A 16,039-nucleotide genomic window follows, 5' to 3' on the forward strand; every position below is an offset into this window, starting at 1 on the left:
TTAGCTGTAGTAATAGGGGAAGCAGATGAAGGAGATGGTTAGGGTTTCCTATTTGAGCCAGACAGTATAAGGCATCTGTGGCTCCAGTCATGCTTAGAGAAGTTTGGAGGTTGTTCGAAACTTGACCAGTTAGTTACGGTCCTGGAGGGACTGTCTGTCAGTGGAGATGGCTGTAATGCAATATACTCAGCTTCCTTTTCTGGATTTCAAGGACCAGATGGTAGGGGACGTACAGTTATGACCTACATCCTCTGAGAAAACTTCCCTTCTCGTTTCCAGAGTCATGCAGAAGGAGCAGAGAGCTTTTCTTGCTCCTGGAGGTTGTGCTAAGAAATAGGCTTGTGTTTGTGCGAGAGCTGAAATTGGATGGTGACAAATGCAGTGTAAATGTTGAAGGAGAATGATTTGACCTCTTCCTCACGATCAGCTTGGGAAAATCATCAACATACATTCTCTACAAAGATATCCTCTGGCATAACTGTCCATTGTAATGAAATGCAAGCTGGTAACCCCTTAGCTCAGAGCAGCTTGAACCAGTAAAATCCCATGGGCGTCTCTGCAGTGTGCTCTTTAGCCAGATGACTGTGGAATTAGCTCACTCGGAATCCTAATCAGAATAATAAGGGAATCTCTTAGTAAATGATCATTTAAAAAAATAAAGTGAAAATAAAATAATGCAGTGGAAGTAAAGACTGCTTTTCAAAAAGTGTTATTCTTTATTTATTTATTTGCTCAAAGGTTTTGCATAAGAAGGCCAAGCCACTAACTTGATTTCAGTTTTCAGTGGAATTTAATTATTCTCGGAAATTTAGCTTTTTAGGTTTTTAGTTTAAAGTCGTTGCTCCAGGTCCTTCTGTTACCTGGGAGAGCATTCCCCTCTTTAAAAACGTGTGCACTGGAGATCACCAAATGAGGTATTTAAATACGTGGAACCATTATTATTTTTTCATCTCCTGAAAGGCTTCTACAGATAAATTAGACGATTAGCTCTTTTTGCAGACCTTACTCCCAATGGTCATTCCAGGTCCTTTTTCAAAAATGAGATGGTGCGGACTCTTGAGTTGGCAAAGCCTCAAGCCAGTCATGAAAAGCTCTTTTCTTTTAAATAGACTCTAATACTGACAAAAGACGTCTCTGACAATATATAGAAAATCTCATCAGGTTTTCTTTTCATTATTTGAATAGCCTCTCAGATATAGCACATTGTGCCTCCTGCATGTATGTTTCAAGGGCTTTTTTTTTTTTAGTATGCTTTTTGGCTGTTAATTAAAGAGTGGCAGATAGACTGTTTTTAGGTACCTTCTAAACCTCTTAGTATGGAGAGCTAAACTGGGGATAGAGGAAGGTCACTTCTTGTTCTGGCATTAGTTTGTTATCAGATTGCTCGCAAATAAGAAACGTTACGTGAAGGGCAGTGGTCCTGGAAAACCTTTCCTAGTATATCGGTGCTCTGCACAGGTGGATCCACCACTGACGGTGAGACATGGCTCTGGACATCAGGTAGTTGGCATTTGTTTTTTTCTGATTTAGATTTACCAGGCTCAGTCCTGCATCTCAGCTTTACAGGTGTGAGATTCAAAAAGTAATTTTCTAATGCTTGCCCCAGCTGCTGTTACGAGCACGTGCTCACTGGCTGCAGCCCCACCTGGGAAGACGAAGGATCAGCTTTGTGTATTCCCTCTGTCTTCTTCCTGAAGACCTGGAAGGCTATATAATATAAGCTAACCCCACAGCTTCTTTCTCCTGGCAGAGAAGCTAGATTTCAACCGAGAATTAAATCCAAGTTGGTGGGATTTTTAAAATTTTTTTTCCCCTCCATAATGCAAATCAGTGGCATTAGAAAGTATCATTTGGCTCATTAAGCTTTTTATTGCTGCTTAACCATTAGACTTCTTTTATTGTTTCATAGTTTAAGTGATGTGGGCTCAAGTTAAGTTACACGGGAAATGAATATCTTGATTAGTCTTGTACATAAACCAGCTTTTTGGAAAATTATCTGTCCACTTTGAATACTAAATATTCTGTCCCTAACCATGCTGAATATACCACTGGATATTGCATTTGAGTTTTTGAAATTATCCCCTGAGATACTGGAAACCTTGCAGGAGAAAAAGTTCAATTTCTTTTGTTTTCATTGACATTTTGACTTAGCTAAAATGATATCATCTCCCTAAAGTATGGATAATTATATTAATGTAATTTTTTGCTTGGAGTTGTGGCATATTGCAGATCTTTAAGTTTTATTCTGAAGCATGTTTGAAATTAGTGGTGGTACTTTCAGTATCGTAACTTTCACTTTATTTACGTTTATAAACTTATTATTTCTGGCATCCTGTAGAGAACAGAATCAAATTAATGACCATCTAGTATGAGAGCTCTTTTTGTTTCTTCCTTTTTTTTTTTTTTTTTTTTTCTTCAGTGGCAGGATATGGGTACTTTGATGGGAATCATAGGCAGGATGGCTAAAACCCAGGCAGCATTGTTTTGCATGTGTATCTGTGTAAACGGGCATTATGCAAACCAATTTAAAATCACAGTGAAAATCAGCAGTAGGGCTTTCTTAATAATGCTAACCTACAAACAATGTTAAAAAAAAAAAGTGAACATGCAATTCAGTGCAATGTGTCAGAGGAATGATGTATTCCTAAAATGATGATGATGTCCAGCTTGTCTCATCTTCTTGTCCGATTTTGCTTATTTCTGGCTACAGCATGCAGTGAGTTTTGCATAAATGCTTGTAAATAACCCAGGGAATTCAGGTCAAATAGACTGACTAGTCATTTGTAAAACCCAAACAGTGTTTGGCAAACATTGCTTTGCTTATGTTGGTGGTGGTTTGAACATCTTAAAGTGTTGCAAAGCCTTACTCTGCAGCTGTAGAAGTGAGTGGTTTTGCGTTGTTTTCTCTTTGTTAAGATCTGAGGAATTCTACATTTCTGTAGACATCTCAACTTCTGGTAGATTTGAGAGATTTTATATCACCACAGAATCTAAGTCTATAAGTGCATTGTTTATTATTAATGTACTTTTACCTCTTTTCTTTGGTTAGGGTAATCATACTTGATGATTTTTATGGGGACAAATCTTTGAAATTTGAAGTTTAGCTTTTAGTTATCTTCTTACTCATTTGTAGATAAAGTTATGTTTAACTCTATTTTAAAGTAAAATATTTAACTCCAAGTTTAAAACATAAGAAGCCTCCTATCTAGTAATTGTTAATTATCGTTGTTAACCTAGCTATTATTATCAGGGAAAAGAAAATAACGTGGTAATAGTTGTGTAAAAAAAAAACAAAAGTGCAAGGAAAAGTAAGTTTAAAATATGAATTTCATTTAACAAGTCTTTATAGCTTATTTCAGGATCAGAGAAATTTTCACTTTCATGTCGATGGTCAAGGACATAGGGCAAAGTGCATACGTTTTTGCCTAATGACACAGTGTGGGTACAAGTAAGTTTTAAATGATGTCAAAACAGTTGCTTTCAACAAACAAGTATATAAATTATATAAGCCAATCTATATTAAAAAATAAAAATCTGTGGATGATGCAGCAGCCATTTTAGGCAGAAACAGCTCAGCTGCTTCTGAACTTGGGGTGACATTGAGTATATCTGCAACACATGCTCAGTTAGAGTGCCAGAAAGTGGCACTGGGACATGAGGAGCATCTGTCTGGAGGCACTGCTTGGAAAGCTTTTGATAATATTTTGAAAGCAGCTGAAGCAATGGAAGATGTTCAGCTTATTTTTAGTTATCAGCCTCTGGAAAGGAGGATGCTCTAAAGAGACCATAAAGAGGAAGAATAACAACAGGAGAAAATAAAAGTGTAGCCTAGCTACACTTGCACCTGCAACCTCCTGGTGCTTTCAGCGCTGAGAGGAAGGCAGTCATTTCTCTTCCATGTGTATTTAGCTAGGCTAACTTCGCAAATACCCTCTCTGGGTTCTCCAGTGCAGCTGTGGAGCTGGTGTCATCAATTTGTATTTCTTTGTATTTCAGAAGTTCCTTGCCTCATCTAGCATTTCACTTGCATCCGATGAGGGTGAGGCATAATTTGCCGGGCTGGGATTACAGAATAAGTTAATTAGATGTGAGAAGTTGTGCCTTTTAAGCAGCTGTGAAGTATTAATGTTTTTTTAAACAAAACATCAAGGTTTAAATCCATTTGTGGTCTGTGGCAGTTAAGGAATATTGTGTTTAGAACAGAAGTTCTGCAACAAATTCAAGAGCTTTAAATAGTGTATAGTAAAGGAAATAAGATGCTCCCAAAAGATGGGTGTTTGTTTTGTTGTTGTGTTTCTTTTGTTGTTGTTTTTTTGTTTGGTTTTTTTTTTTTTTTTTTTTTTTCTTCTCAGAGCTACAAGACTCCTTATTTTGGTGTGACATCTTTATGGAGGGACCTCTGAGCCCTTATTGGCAAACACTGAGCTTTCATGCCCTTTTTCTGGGGACAGCAGTTATTCAGAGTTGGTTTTTGGATTTGTTTGTTTAATTCTATAACCAGTACCCATGCAAAGATATGAAATCTAACTTGTGTTCATGTTTCATTGTAGATATCGGGCATGTGTTTTTTGTGTAAATGAGTTTGTAATAACTTATATCAGAACAGCACTGCCTGTCCTGCCCCAGGCTGATGCACTGAACCCGAGCTGCCCGTGCCCGCTAACACGAATGCAGTTGCATGTCCCGACTCGCGCTATGTCTGTGTTCAGTGCTACTTACAGACATTTTTATTTTGAGTTGTGATATATACACAGTCTTTGTGCATTATAACTAAAAATTTAGGTTGATTCTTCTTCCAAAGGGCTCTTTCAGCATGGTCTAAATCTTAAAGTGAAAAGTTTGGTGTCTCTGTAATCAGCCCATTTGAAAATCAAGCAAAGCGAACCAAGCTTTAAACACAGATACATTTTGAATTTTAATAGACTTTATTACAAGGCTTCAAATTAGAAGCTGTCAGGAGAGATAAAAGGTTGGGGATTTGGATTCAAAGGGACTTTGATTAGACATAAAGGTCAGCAATGGTGGCAAAAAGTCGATGCATCTAAATTAAGCATAAACCTCTGGAAGAGAATATGCTAATCTTTCATGTAGAGTACTTGTCAGGCTGATCTTGGCTCATATCCCCAACAGTTAAACTATTTTCTGTGATGAAATTTTAACAAATGGTAATCCATGTGTAATTTGCCTGTCAAGTGCGTGCCATTTGTTTTTACAAATGTTAGATTTTAACTGCTAAGGAATCATATTATACTACATAATGTGCTCCTGATTAAAGACTTTGTTTTAGCAGCTTCAGTTCAGTTTTAAGCTGCAACTTTTTTTCTTCAGGAATGTGAAATGTAAACGGGAGGGAAGGAAAAAGAAAATCGAAAATCTAAACGTCATTGCTTTTTCTAAAAATAGGTATAAATTACACTTCAATTAAGCAGCTACTTCAGATGCTGAAAGTTATAGTAACAGTATTTCTGAATGTTGAAATTAAGATTCTGCACTGTTAGAAAACTCATTAAAGACATAAAAGGATGACAGGATGAAAAAGGATTTACATTTGTAGAATCTCCTGTAAAATTATGAAAAGTGACAGGCTCCATTTTTTGATGCCGAAATCAAGGTTGCATGTCTAAACCACAGTGACACCATGGCTGGAATTTGCATAGCTGAGAACTAATAGGAAATTAATAGAGTGTAATACAGGCCTACTGAATACAGGTCTAACTTTGCGGCTTTGATGTGTAAGAACGGAAGGCATAATTTCAATCTATGTTTAGTGTCCTGGACAGATAGCTTCACTAACATCTAAGTATGGTCAGGATTAAAAATGTGATGGATAGCACAATAGCACCTTCGTGACAGCTTTTCTGTTCAAATACAAATTTCTGTCACAGCCCCGGAATGTTTGAAGGAGCATTCAGAGATGAAATATTGTAGCTGCAACAAGCCCAGTGTGAAGCTATTATGTTTTGAAAGGAAAAATAATTACAAACTGTACATCTCCTAGGCACATATCTGTATTAATAATGCATAGTAATAAATACACTGGAGCATACTAATGAAATGTTATTGAACATTAAAGTTTTGAGAGCCATAAGGTTATGAATCTGTCAAGAAAAATGTCAATGCATCTGTCTAGTTTTAGGTTCTCTACCTGTTTTAGGTAAATAAGTATTTGGGAGAGTTATGATGGTGATTTATTCTAGCTTTCATAATGTTTCTTTGGGATATTTTTTCAAAGTTGAGATTTTTTTAAATATCCATCCATTTCTCTCCCCAAGTAGTGTTTCCTTTTACTTAAGACTATCACTATTCCCTCCAAAAACCTGCAGTGAAGGGAAGATTTTTATTGCACTGCTCTGTAGAGGGAATATTGTCCTTATTATAGCAGCAAAGTAGGTCAGAACCTTGCTATTTGACAGATGTGACACACAAAGTCCCTACCTCCATATTAATCATGAATAAAATGAAAAAGAAGAAGCTGATTAGCGCAAAAGAATGCCTGTATTTAAAGAGCTAATACCTGTAGCGATTTTCTTCTTTGTGCTTAACTGTTAATGAAGGAGACTTAGACTTTATCCCATTGCAACCAATTCCCACACAAGCACAGGGACATCTGACGGTGCGAGATGGCATAAAGCATCGTAATACGAGCCATTGATTTAGCACAATAAGAAAGAAAATTGGGCTCCATGAAGTGAGAATAAATTGTCTGACTGCTGAACCTCTGTCGTGAAATTTCGTCTCTTGCTCACGTGTCGTCCGCGAGATGTGGCCATTGTCAGCTACCGAAGAGCCCCCATCTCTCTGCTGCAATGGGGTTTACCTTGGTTATCTAGAAGGAGGGAAACACAGGTGAGGTTTCCATAGGTGTTGAGCACTTGGTATTCACGCTTCTGTCAAATTTAAGATTCAAACAACTCACATGTGGAACAGCCTTAGTGTGATATGTGCTTTTCTGAGATAACATGAAAATATTGTTCCATTTTCACCCAAGCACTTCTGCAAATCATTTTAAAGATAAAAGCATAGACCCTAAATTCACAGGCAATTAACCCGTAACTTCAACAAAGTCTTGGTCTTATTGGGATTTATTTAGAAATACATAAATATTGATGTTAAGTGGGCCTTGACCGTGCTCGGAAGGATGGCTCCGTGTTTCCCAGGATCCTAAAGCAATTCAAAATAGACAGACCACCTCATTTCACACAACATTGACTGCATCCTTGATGCAATAATGTACTGGTTTTATTTATTCTTGCCTTAATCTGTCAACCTTAACATTTGTATCAAAATTTGGGATCCTCCCTATAAAATTCAGTGATTGATAAACTCTCTCATGAAGGTTGAAAGACTGAAGTACTTAAAGAGTTTAATGTAGTCGAGAACACTGATATTCACATGTAAAGCTGGGTGGAGGGATTGCAGAGGGACAGATATGAGGAATCTATTTTGATATGTGGGGGAGGGTTTTTTGTTTGTTGGTTTTTTTTTAATGAAACTGGGGTAGAATAACTGGAACGAGAGAGTTTCTTCATTCTTTGTAGCTGACTAAACTCTGAAAGTAGGAGGGGAGAAGTATTCAAATGGTAACTGGTGTTTGTGGTTAATATCCTTCAAGAAAGCCCTAAGTAAGAACTTGTCTCCTGTATTCTGCAATTCTGTCTGACAGCATTGTGCATTCTGCTGCCTCTCCCTCATTTTGACTTACTATAATCGTTTGGAATTGTTTTACAATATTAAATATATATATATATCCACACCTTCCCAAAGATAATGAATTAATTAAGGCAAAAAGAGATCTTGTTATATCAGTTATTAAAAATAAGAAATTCAACCTAAGCAATCAAAGCAAAGTGATCTGCTGGCTGGAGATGGGTAAGAAATGTTCTATTTTGGACTAAAATATCAAATTACACACTTTTTTGCAGTTCTGTCCTACTCTTTCTATTGGCTCTTCTACTTCCTGTCCATCCTCTTTGCTGACTCTCACTCCCTATTCTTCTGAAGAAAACAATGTTTTCTTATTGCCGGAAACTTGCATTTTCCACTGAAATAGAGGAGCACCTTGTGGTCTCCTTCTTCTGTTGTATGACGGATAATATCTTGACACTAGTCTCTTAAAATGAAAGGGCTTTCAGGCTTGAAAGCTCTCTGTAATACCATATTTTATGGAAAATACGATCCCTCAAATAGGCAGGAACCTGGGCATTAAGATTTTATAAGTAAAATGAAAGACCTTAAGCTTCATTTAGAGGGCAGCAGTGAGAGTGCCACAGGAGGGCTGTGACCTGGCATGCCGTGGTGCACGTGTGTTGTCCTTCTTTGAGCATCTCCTGCAGGGCCAGCTGGCAGGGAGACTCTGCCATTCCCAGAGGTTGCCTTTCCTAAGGCTTATTTAGAAAAAACTTAAGTTCGTAATTTTGGCTTATGTTTAGGTGTCTACTATGCTTCACTAAATCTCAAGTGACAAACACGTTAAGGAGGCAGCTGTCAATGCTCAAACAGCCCGAGCACCGTTCCGGTCTGTAAGGTGCTGCAGTTTGGGAAACGGCACCAATGTTGTGGATACTTCAGAATAAAATATTTTTCATGCAGCTTTTGTTCTGCAACCCTTGATGATACTGGAGAGTATCAATTTATTTTCAACTGTAAAAATTGGATGAAATTGTGTTTTGGGCCTTCCATTGTCTTTTCAGTACATTTTTGTGATTAAAAGTCATCTGCAGAATAAGAGTAATCTTCTGTAAGGAAAATAAAGCAAACAAAATCGGCTTCTAACCCCCAGAAGTTCTTTTCTCAGCTTGGTAGATGAACATGTGCGCTGACCCATGCAGCTGGTGGTTGAGAGTCTATAGCCTGCTGAGGTGAGAGCCTGCTCATGTTTTAAAGTAACACAATTTCTGATCATAGCTCTGTTGCCAAGGGATCTCTCATCTTTCTTCTTTCTTATTCTCTGTCAGATTTCAAAGACCTACAGGAAAAAAATGTTGCATTGTGTCTGTGTATTGCCTGTTCGTGGTGGAGAGCTGCGAATGAATGAATTACAAATTCAAGCAAGGCTTTAAATAGGCTATACAATAGGTAGCTCATTTCCTCCACTGGGATTCTGTACATGCACTTATTAGTTGACACCGGTCTCTTTTAGATTTCAGCCCTTCTCTATAAACAGGCAGATTTGGTGATTCGTGCTCCATGTTAAAGGAAACTGATTTACTGGCATTTTACTGCCTAAAATAGAAGCCTACTTCCTCCGCTGTGCCTTGGTGCTCCTGATGCTTTCCCGTTTTTTCTGTACTGGTAGTGTGGCTGATCCAATGGAAAAATAACCCTGAAAGAGTACAACATTTCATGTGATAAGCCGACTGACTCCAGCTCTTGGTTGGACATGAATTAGATTGGGAAATTGGAGACGAGCAGAGTTGCCACTTGCAGTGTCAGCTCAGCATTAAACTGGCTCAGTGCAGCCTGAAGCCACATCTGCAGAAATCCCAGGAGTCACAAATACCACAGTGGATTTAAGTAAAAAATTCTCATCTCTTATACTCTATTGACCATATAAATAATCTGAGAAAACAAGCAAAATTACCAATTCAATTTGCATAAACACACAAGTAAAATCCGGGAGCCCCAGAAGCAGGCTGGGGGCAGAGCAGTGGAGATTTCACATGGGGAAGAAGGCAGACCAGGGGTCTCTACCGGTGATGTTAGCCAGGGCATTATGAGCTAAATAACACGAAGAAAAAGTAGAATTAAAATCTTGTATGGTGTAAAAGGAGTTTAATCTCTGTCTTGCATTTTTAAGATGTATTAATAACTTACACGAGCCTTAGTAGCCTTTTCAGTTGTAGCCCACTAATGACAAGCTTGCTTTCTAATATTTAGCGCCTGCTGCGCAAGTGGTACTTTTAACAAAATACATTTGTTGCAGGCTTTTTGACATGGTTTCACACTGAGATAAACACAATTAACAGGAGCTATTAAAAATTCTTTTCTCTCGTGCCTGTTTATTAATGGTCTTTTAAGATTTATTTTTTTTTATTAATTTTAAAGAATGTGTAATGATTTTGATAGCACAGTGAGGGTATGCAAGTTAAATATGGCAGGATTGAGAGGCACTTGGGTCATCTCCTGATTGCAAAAGTATATTTCTATATGCAGGCTTGAGGATGGCTACATTTGTCCTTCTTTAACTTGCAGCACGGCAGAGCGTATTGTAGCAGCAAATATAGGATGAGCCAAAGAATGCAGGCAGGATAGTTTACCTAGTATAAAAATGGCATTAGAAAGCATTTCCAGTGAATCCTATTTTGTGTAAGAAGTCTTATCTTTTCTATACGTTCCATCAAAATGGCTTTTAGTAAAAGTAGCGTTGCAAAGAATGGCTACTGGGGGGAGGCTGTACTGAATATTCATAGCATGTCATACATCTGAGTGCACTGAGACCTTTTAGAATAAATACTTTTTTTTAGGTTAAGCTAGTTCAGAATATTGTTGATAATCTTCTTTACATCCTTCCAGACAGTCTGTGCAAGGCAATTTTGGAATTAGAAAAGGAAGAAACAGCCTCATTGAGGGCCGACACCGCAACCTCCAGCTCTCATTAAAATCAGTGGAAAGCCTCCTGTTGACTTGGCTGGGGACTGGAGCTTCTCTCAGGCGTGATTTTGAAGGGTTAGTAGAAGCATACACGCCTCAAAAAGAATCCCACAGCTGTTTGTGAGAGGTTCTGATAAAGTCTGTACAGAGATACAAGGAAAATGCCAAGTGTGACAAACCACACGGCTGTTCAGCTGTCTCTGAGGGGCGTCTGCATGTTACACCTAAGAGGGTATGTCTGGTTGTCAGCCTGGTTCCCTCATCTCTTCTGCTGAGTTTGAGACCCTGGAGAGAGAAGAGCTTCTTCCCTCCTTGAGAACAAAAAAATGCTCGTTCTGCTCATTGTACAGCAGGGTTGGCAGGCTTGGGAGGCCTGGAAGCCAGGTGCTTTAAGGAGAAAGTCCTGCATGCAGTTAGATGGTGTGGGGATGGGTGAAACTGTAAGGGTACATCCATGGTGCCTTAGTTCAGGGACTGCCTCCGTAGCCATCATAGCTTTCTGCTTGCTTCAGTGTCAGAGGCAGCATCCCAAATCCCACTTTCCAAAAGAGGCTTTCTGGACACCACAGATTCCCTCATAAATCAGACCAAGCTATGTTTCATGCCCATAAAGCAAGGCAAGTGATGGATAGTTGGATTAGCTTTGCTTAGATGCTGTCTCTCGTGCCCTTTGCCATAACTGAACTTGCTGGCGCTGTTTTTGGATTATCCCGGTAGGGCCTGCTGCTCGGGGAATGAGGAGGGAAGAGCAGGTGCCGTGGGGAGTATTCTAATGGTAGAAGCCTCTGCAAATTGCTGGAGTGGAAAAAAAGTCTGAAGGAAAGGACGTCCCGCCTTCCTTCCCTACATGGACACAGTAAGAAGAAAATTGATTCGTTTTCAAACAGTTTATTTCATTTGTGGCACAGCGGTTTCTGCCAATTGGGACTCTGTGAACTGTCTTAATCCGGGTTGCGACTGCAAAGTCCTCACAGCTATGAAAATACCTGTATCTAAAGCTAATCCCCTAGCTTGCACTCCAAAATTATTACTAGGCATCCTTGCTTTTGTCAACGCTTTCATCTGGCTTTTTGGAAGTGGAAAAAATGTAGCTCAGACTTCTCAGCTAGTGGATATTGTCATTTCTTGGCTACCTCAGTGACTTGATTTTGGTGGATGTAGGATGAAGTACAGCACCTGGGGATATTTATCCTAGTGACTTTCAATACATCCTTCTGATCTCTACAACGTCTATTATGTTGTTGTGATGATATGGAGAGCTGTAGCCTTTGAGCCTTTTCTTGTTTGGAGAACATTCAGATTTAACCAGAAAGGTCTTTTAAATAGGTTTTATGGGTATAACAAAAAAAAAAATGTATAAAAAAAAAGGTGGAGTGTTATATAATTACCACACCTAGTGATTTCTGAATTGGATTTGCTGTAGTCAGGCTACTGTCATTTGAACTCACATGCCTGGGATGTCTGTTACATTTAAATATTTATAGCTTTGAAGGTTCACTGAGTCTGTAATAAGCACAGGGGAAAATAAATACATTATGCGAAGGGTGATTAGTTTTATCACATAGTCTTCTACAGGGCAGCTGTTTATTTTCAGTGTTCATTTTCTTGGATCAGTCAGGTAGACAGCTGTTCTTTTAGGGCATTTTTGTTAATTTAAGTAACTTCTTTGAATTGCAAATCTACCACCAAATTCACTTCTGAAAATTCAGCCTCAAGCTCATAATTATATCAAAAAAATCTTTAGATCAGTAATTCAAAAATATCTACTTGTCAGAGATATTTCAAACAAATGCAAAGCATACGCAATATCACCCAATACATCAATGTCTATATGAAACTGAATATGAAATGACCAGGTCTGCCAGGTTTCTCAAAAATATAATGTGCATTATGTACATTCCTGCAAGGCCGCAGCCAGCTTGAAATACTGTCTTAGTGTATATGTGACTTCATAAACACCTGTTAATATCAATAGGCTTTTGCAAAGATAGAAATCTGATAAGTGGGCAGCTTGTAATTTATCTTTTCATTTTTTTTAATTGCTTTGGATTTTTGCCCAAGTCCAGAGGACAGGGGAAGGAAGGGAGTGCTGCAGACGAGGCTGGCGTTTATCACACCATACAGGAACAGGGCTTTTTATGTTTGGGAAACTCTCATGAATAATTGCAATCCAGCAGCTCTGTCTCTACAGGGCAGTCACCCATATAGTCCTCAATCTTGTAATATTCTAGCTGGAGTCTGTTTATAACTATTTAGATAGGCGTTTTGTATTCAGGCTATCAGACTTGGGCCATAAATGTTTGTGTCCCTTTGAGTTCATGTGAAAAGACAGATCTCAGCTACTGTAGTTTTATGAGGGCATTACCAGAATGTTGCCTTTAAATGAATTCTTTGTATTGTAAAATGTTTAGCTACAGCAAGTGTGACCTTGCGGGTCTAGTAGATGAATTTTACTTGGCAAATGTAAACACTTACACTGAAATTGTCATCAGATGTTTATTGGTTGTCAGAAGTATTTTGACCATTGTGGACCAACCCGTGGTGTACTCACCCCGCAAACACAGAATATTTGTATTTTGCTGTAAATGAGAATTTTTTCCATTATGAATTTATTACTGAGCTCTTTTATATTCAAAAATAGCCCCAGATGGAGCATCCCTTCCCAGCTGAGCCTCATTTGGAAGACACAGTTTGGGATGAGGGATGTAGTTGCTCTTCCCCCCTTCTGTTTTGTACAGCTCCTGAAGGGGCTAACCAGGACTGCAGTTGCCCTATTTGGTGCCATACAGCAGCTGTCCTTTCTCCTGATCAGCAAGATTGTCATGAGGCAGCAACTTTGCAGCCATTTATGGAAGACTAATTTCCAAAAAGCACTGCAGGACAAGGCACGATTAACAGACCAGAAATGTTGTGCGTCTGCACTGGCTGTTTTGGGGGGGGCTTATTTACTCGTTTGTTTATTTACCACTCAGGCAGGCCTGGAGCTGCTCTCAGACAACATAGTGGACACAATTCAATTGCAGGGTAGTGCCAGGAGAGGGTATGTGCTCCTCGGTTCTCTTGCACCCACATCTACACGCTGATATCCAGTATCTCAAGTGTGCTTAGTTGCAGGAGGTGCAGAATAGCTGTTGACATGCTTTCTCCATTTTCAGCTATTAAGTCGTGGCTTAGAAAGGTAAAAACTTCAATTTTGTTACATTTCTTGGAGTAATTCCAGCTATGCTGGGTATAATGTTAATAACCGAAGTGGGAGAGAGAAACCAGCCTTGGCAGTGGTGGTGGGTGCTCTCAGTGAGATTTTGGTAGTGCCCAAATGTCCCTCAGCAGCAGTCTGCATCAGAGTAGAAAATATTTTGGATTTGGTTCACAAATAGTTATTCTCATTCAAAGGTGTTGCTGGTCTGTGAAGGTTTTAGTTCTGTTGGAATTGTGGAAGTTGTGAGGAGAAGCAGTTGAGCCTGAGAAGTCAAAATAAAAGATATAATAGAAATAAAAAGTAGAAGCTAGTAAAAATAGAAAAGGAGTAAGCTTTGAGGTCAGTTGGGTTTCATTTCTCAACTAATTAATGAGCCTGATGTTTATTTGTTAGGACCGGAAAATTTTGACAAAGTCCAAAAACAATCCACTTGGATACTTACCGTTAATAAGATGTATTTCAAAATAAAAACATCTAGTATTGTAGCATGTCATCTGAGCAAAGTTAAGTGAAGATGTTAGGATATAAGTACAGCTGGCATTACTCGAAATCAGTAGAATGTGATGCCACAGTTAATTGTAGAATTGTGAGTACTACATCTAATTAATATGCTAATTGGCTAGTTTAAAGATAAAAAGGGGGTATTGAAAGAATTCAATAAAGAGCTTGTATTTTTCTGTTTTGCTCTGCAAACACAGCTCCCTGCAATAACTTAATGAGGAACTATTCGAAGGAACAAAACTAACAACAAATGAATTTGAAGCTTAACTAAGTAATTACATGCTAGTGCTGAGACCTTTTGGGTAGGGAACCAGCATAACTGTGTGTTTAGATTGTCATAACAGCAAATAACAGAGTGGGATAAGTAACTAATAAAATCAATTTATTTGTTGGAAAATTATTTTCTGGAAGCAGCCTAAGCAAAATTAAAATTTGAATTAAATGGTTATTATTGAAAGCAGGTGTTTTACTGATAGTAGTAAGATTGAAAATATTTCTAAGAAAGAAGGACATAAGCACTTTGAATGGGAAAGAGAAAATAGCAGCCCTTTTCATGTCTCTCGGTGCAGAAAGTCTGCTTTCAGTCAGCCCTTCACATGTTAATAAAAAAGGTTTTGGTGTTCAAAAACCAAAAATGATGTTTTTTCAGGAATAAGCATCCAGAACATGGTCTGTTCCAAGAGGCTGATTTTCCGTCTAGGCTGGAAAACCAATAGAAAATCTTAATAGTGTGGTGCAGAGAAGAAAGATCCTCAAGCACAGTGACCTTGTAGGCCTTAAAGAGAGTCCACAGACAGACCTCTTATGGGCTAGAATAGGGCACAGAAGATTTCAGTACAAATTAAAGAAGATGCTTAAAGAGAGAGGATGTCTGAGTGTAGCAAATCAGGAATTCATGGGTTAGAAAAATGCCTTCAGAGGTTTAACTGCTTTATTAATGTTAAATTTGTTGTCTGTAAACATCTTCCCTCAGCTGGAGAAAGACAGTATTTGGAGCTTTCATTTCTGTCAGGAAACCCTGCATATTTTGCCTTGTCAAAATTATGACACCCTCCACACTAGAGAATGCAATTTGAACCACTCTGCATATTCTCAGCTGACATCCATGCTTGATAAAGACAAAGAGACTATCTCCTAATTGCTGTTGTCTGTCACTAATGGGCTTGTTATTAATACAAAGGCACTATTATAGCTAATTTCAAAAGATAAACATACAAAAGGAAGCATAAAACAAATCTCCTGTTTTCTTTTGTATCTATTTACACAATTCAACATTCAAAAAGAGAAAAACAAAACACACAGAACACCAAAACAAAACCCCAGCTAGCGCTAAATGGAAGCTAGGAGTTGGTTTATAGGAACAGCAAGCATCACTCTGAGAATAAATACCAAGTTTCCTGTTGTAGAATTAGTTATACAAGGAGATGACTGTTCAATGTTAAGTTAAAGCATCTGGGACCTTTGATTCAAATTTAAACCTTTTTACACTATTACTGTTGGGGAGCATCAGGAATCATCCATTCCCAGTATCTCAGTACACAGTTCAATGCAGTTTTCTGGTCGGTCTTGTAGTTTACTCACTCCAGTTGGAAAATGTCTCTTATGCAATGTAGTTCTGGTCCCTTTTACTAAGGAGACCGGGTTTATGCTTTATACCCATCTGTTTTTGCCTGTTTACTTCTGACACTATTTTGGAGTGAATTTCATGGAAAGATAGAGGTCTCAAAGACACTTAATTCTTGCAAGCTG

The 16,039-nt window shown here is 38.4% G+C and overlaps 1 protein-coding gene across 3 annotated transcripts in view; it reads left to right on the forward strand.

Moving 5' to 3' along the window:
* Window positions 1-16,039, forward strand: part of TENM1 (teneurin transmembrane protein 1) — a 615,716-nt gene that overhangs the window by 74,668 nt on the left and 525,009 nt on the right. Inside the window, exons 1-2 of one of the 3 annotated variants that reach the window (XM_040572079.1) lie at window positions 1,769-1,783; window positions 8,795-8,858. The exons of the other annotated variants lie outside the window; for them this stretch is intronic. The gene's annotated coding sequence lies outside the window, so the exon portion shown is untranslated. Of the gene's footprint in view, window positions 1-1,768; window positions 1,784-8,794; window positions 8,859-16,039 lie in introns of those variants that run through there. 3 annotated transcript variants of the gene reach the window in all.

This window comes from Cygnus olor, chromosome 13 (assembly GCF_009769625.2).
Source record: "Cygnus olor isolate bCygOlo1 chromosome 13, bCygOlo1.pri.v2, whole genome shotgun sequence".
In the NCBI taxonomy this organism is placed as follows: Eukaryota; Metazoa; Chordata; class Aves; order Anseriformes; family Anatidae; genus Cygnus; species Cygnus olor.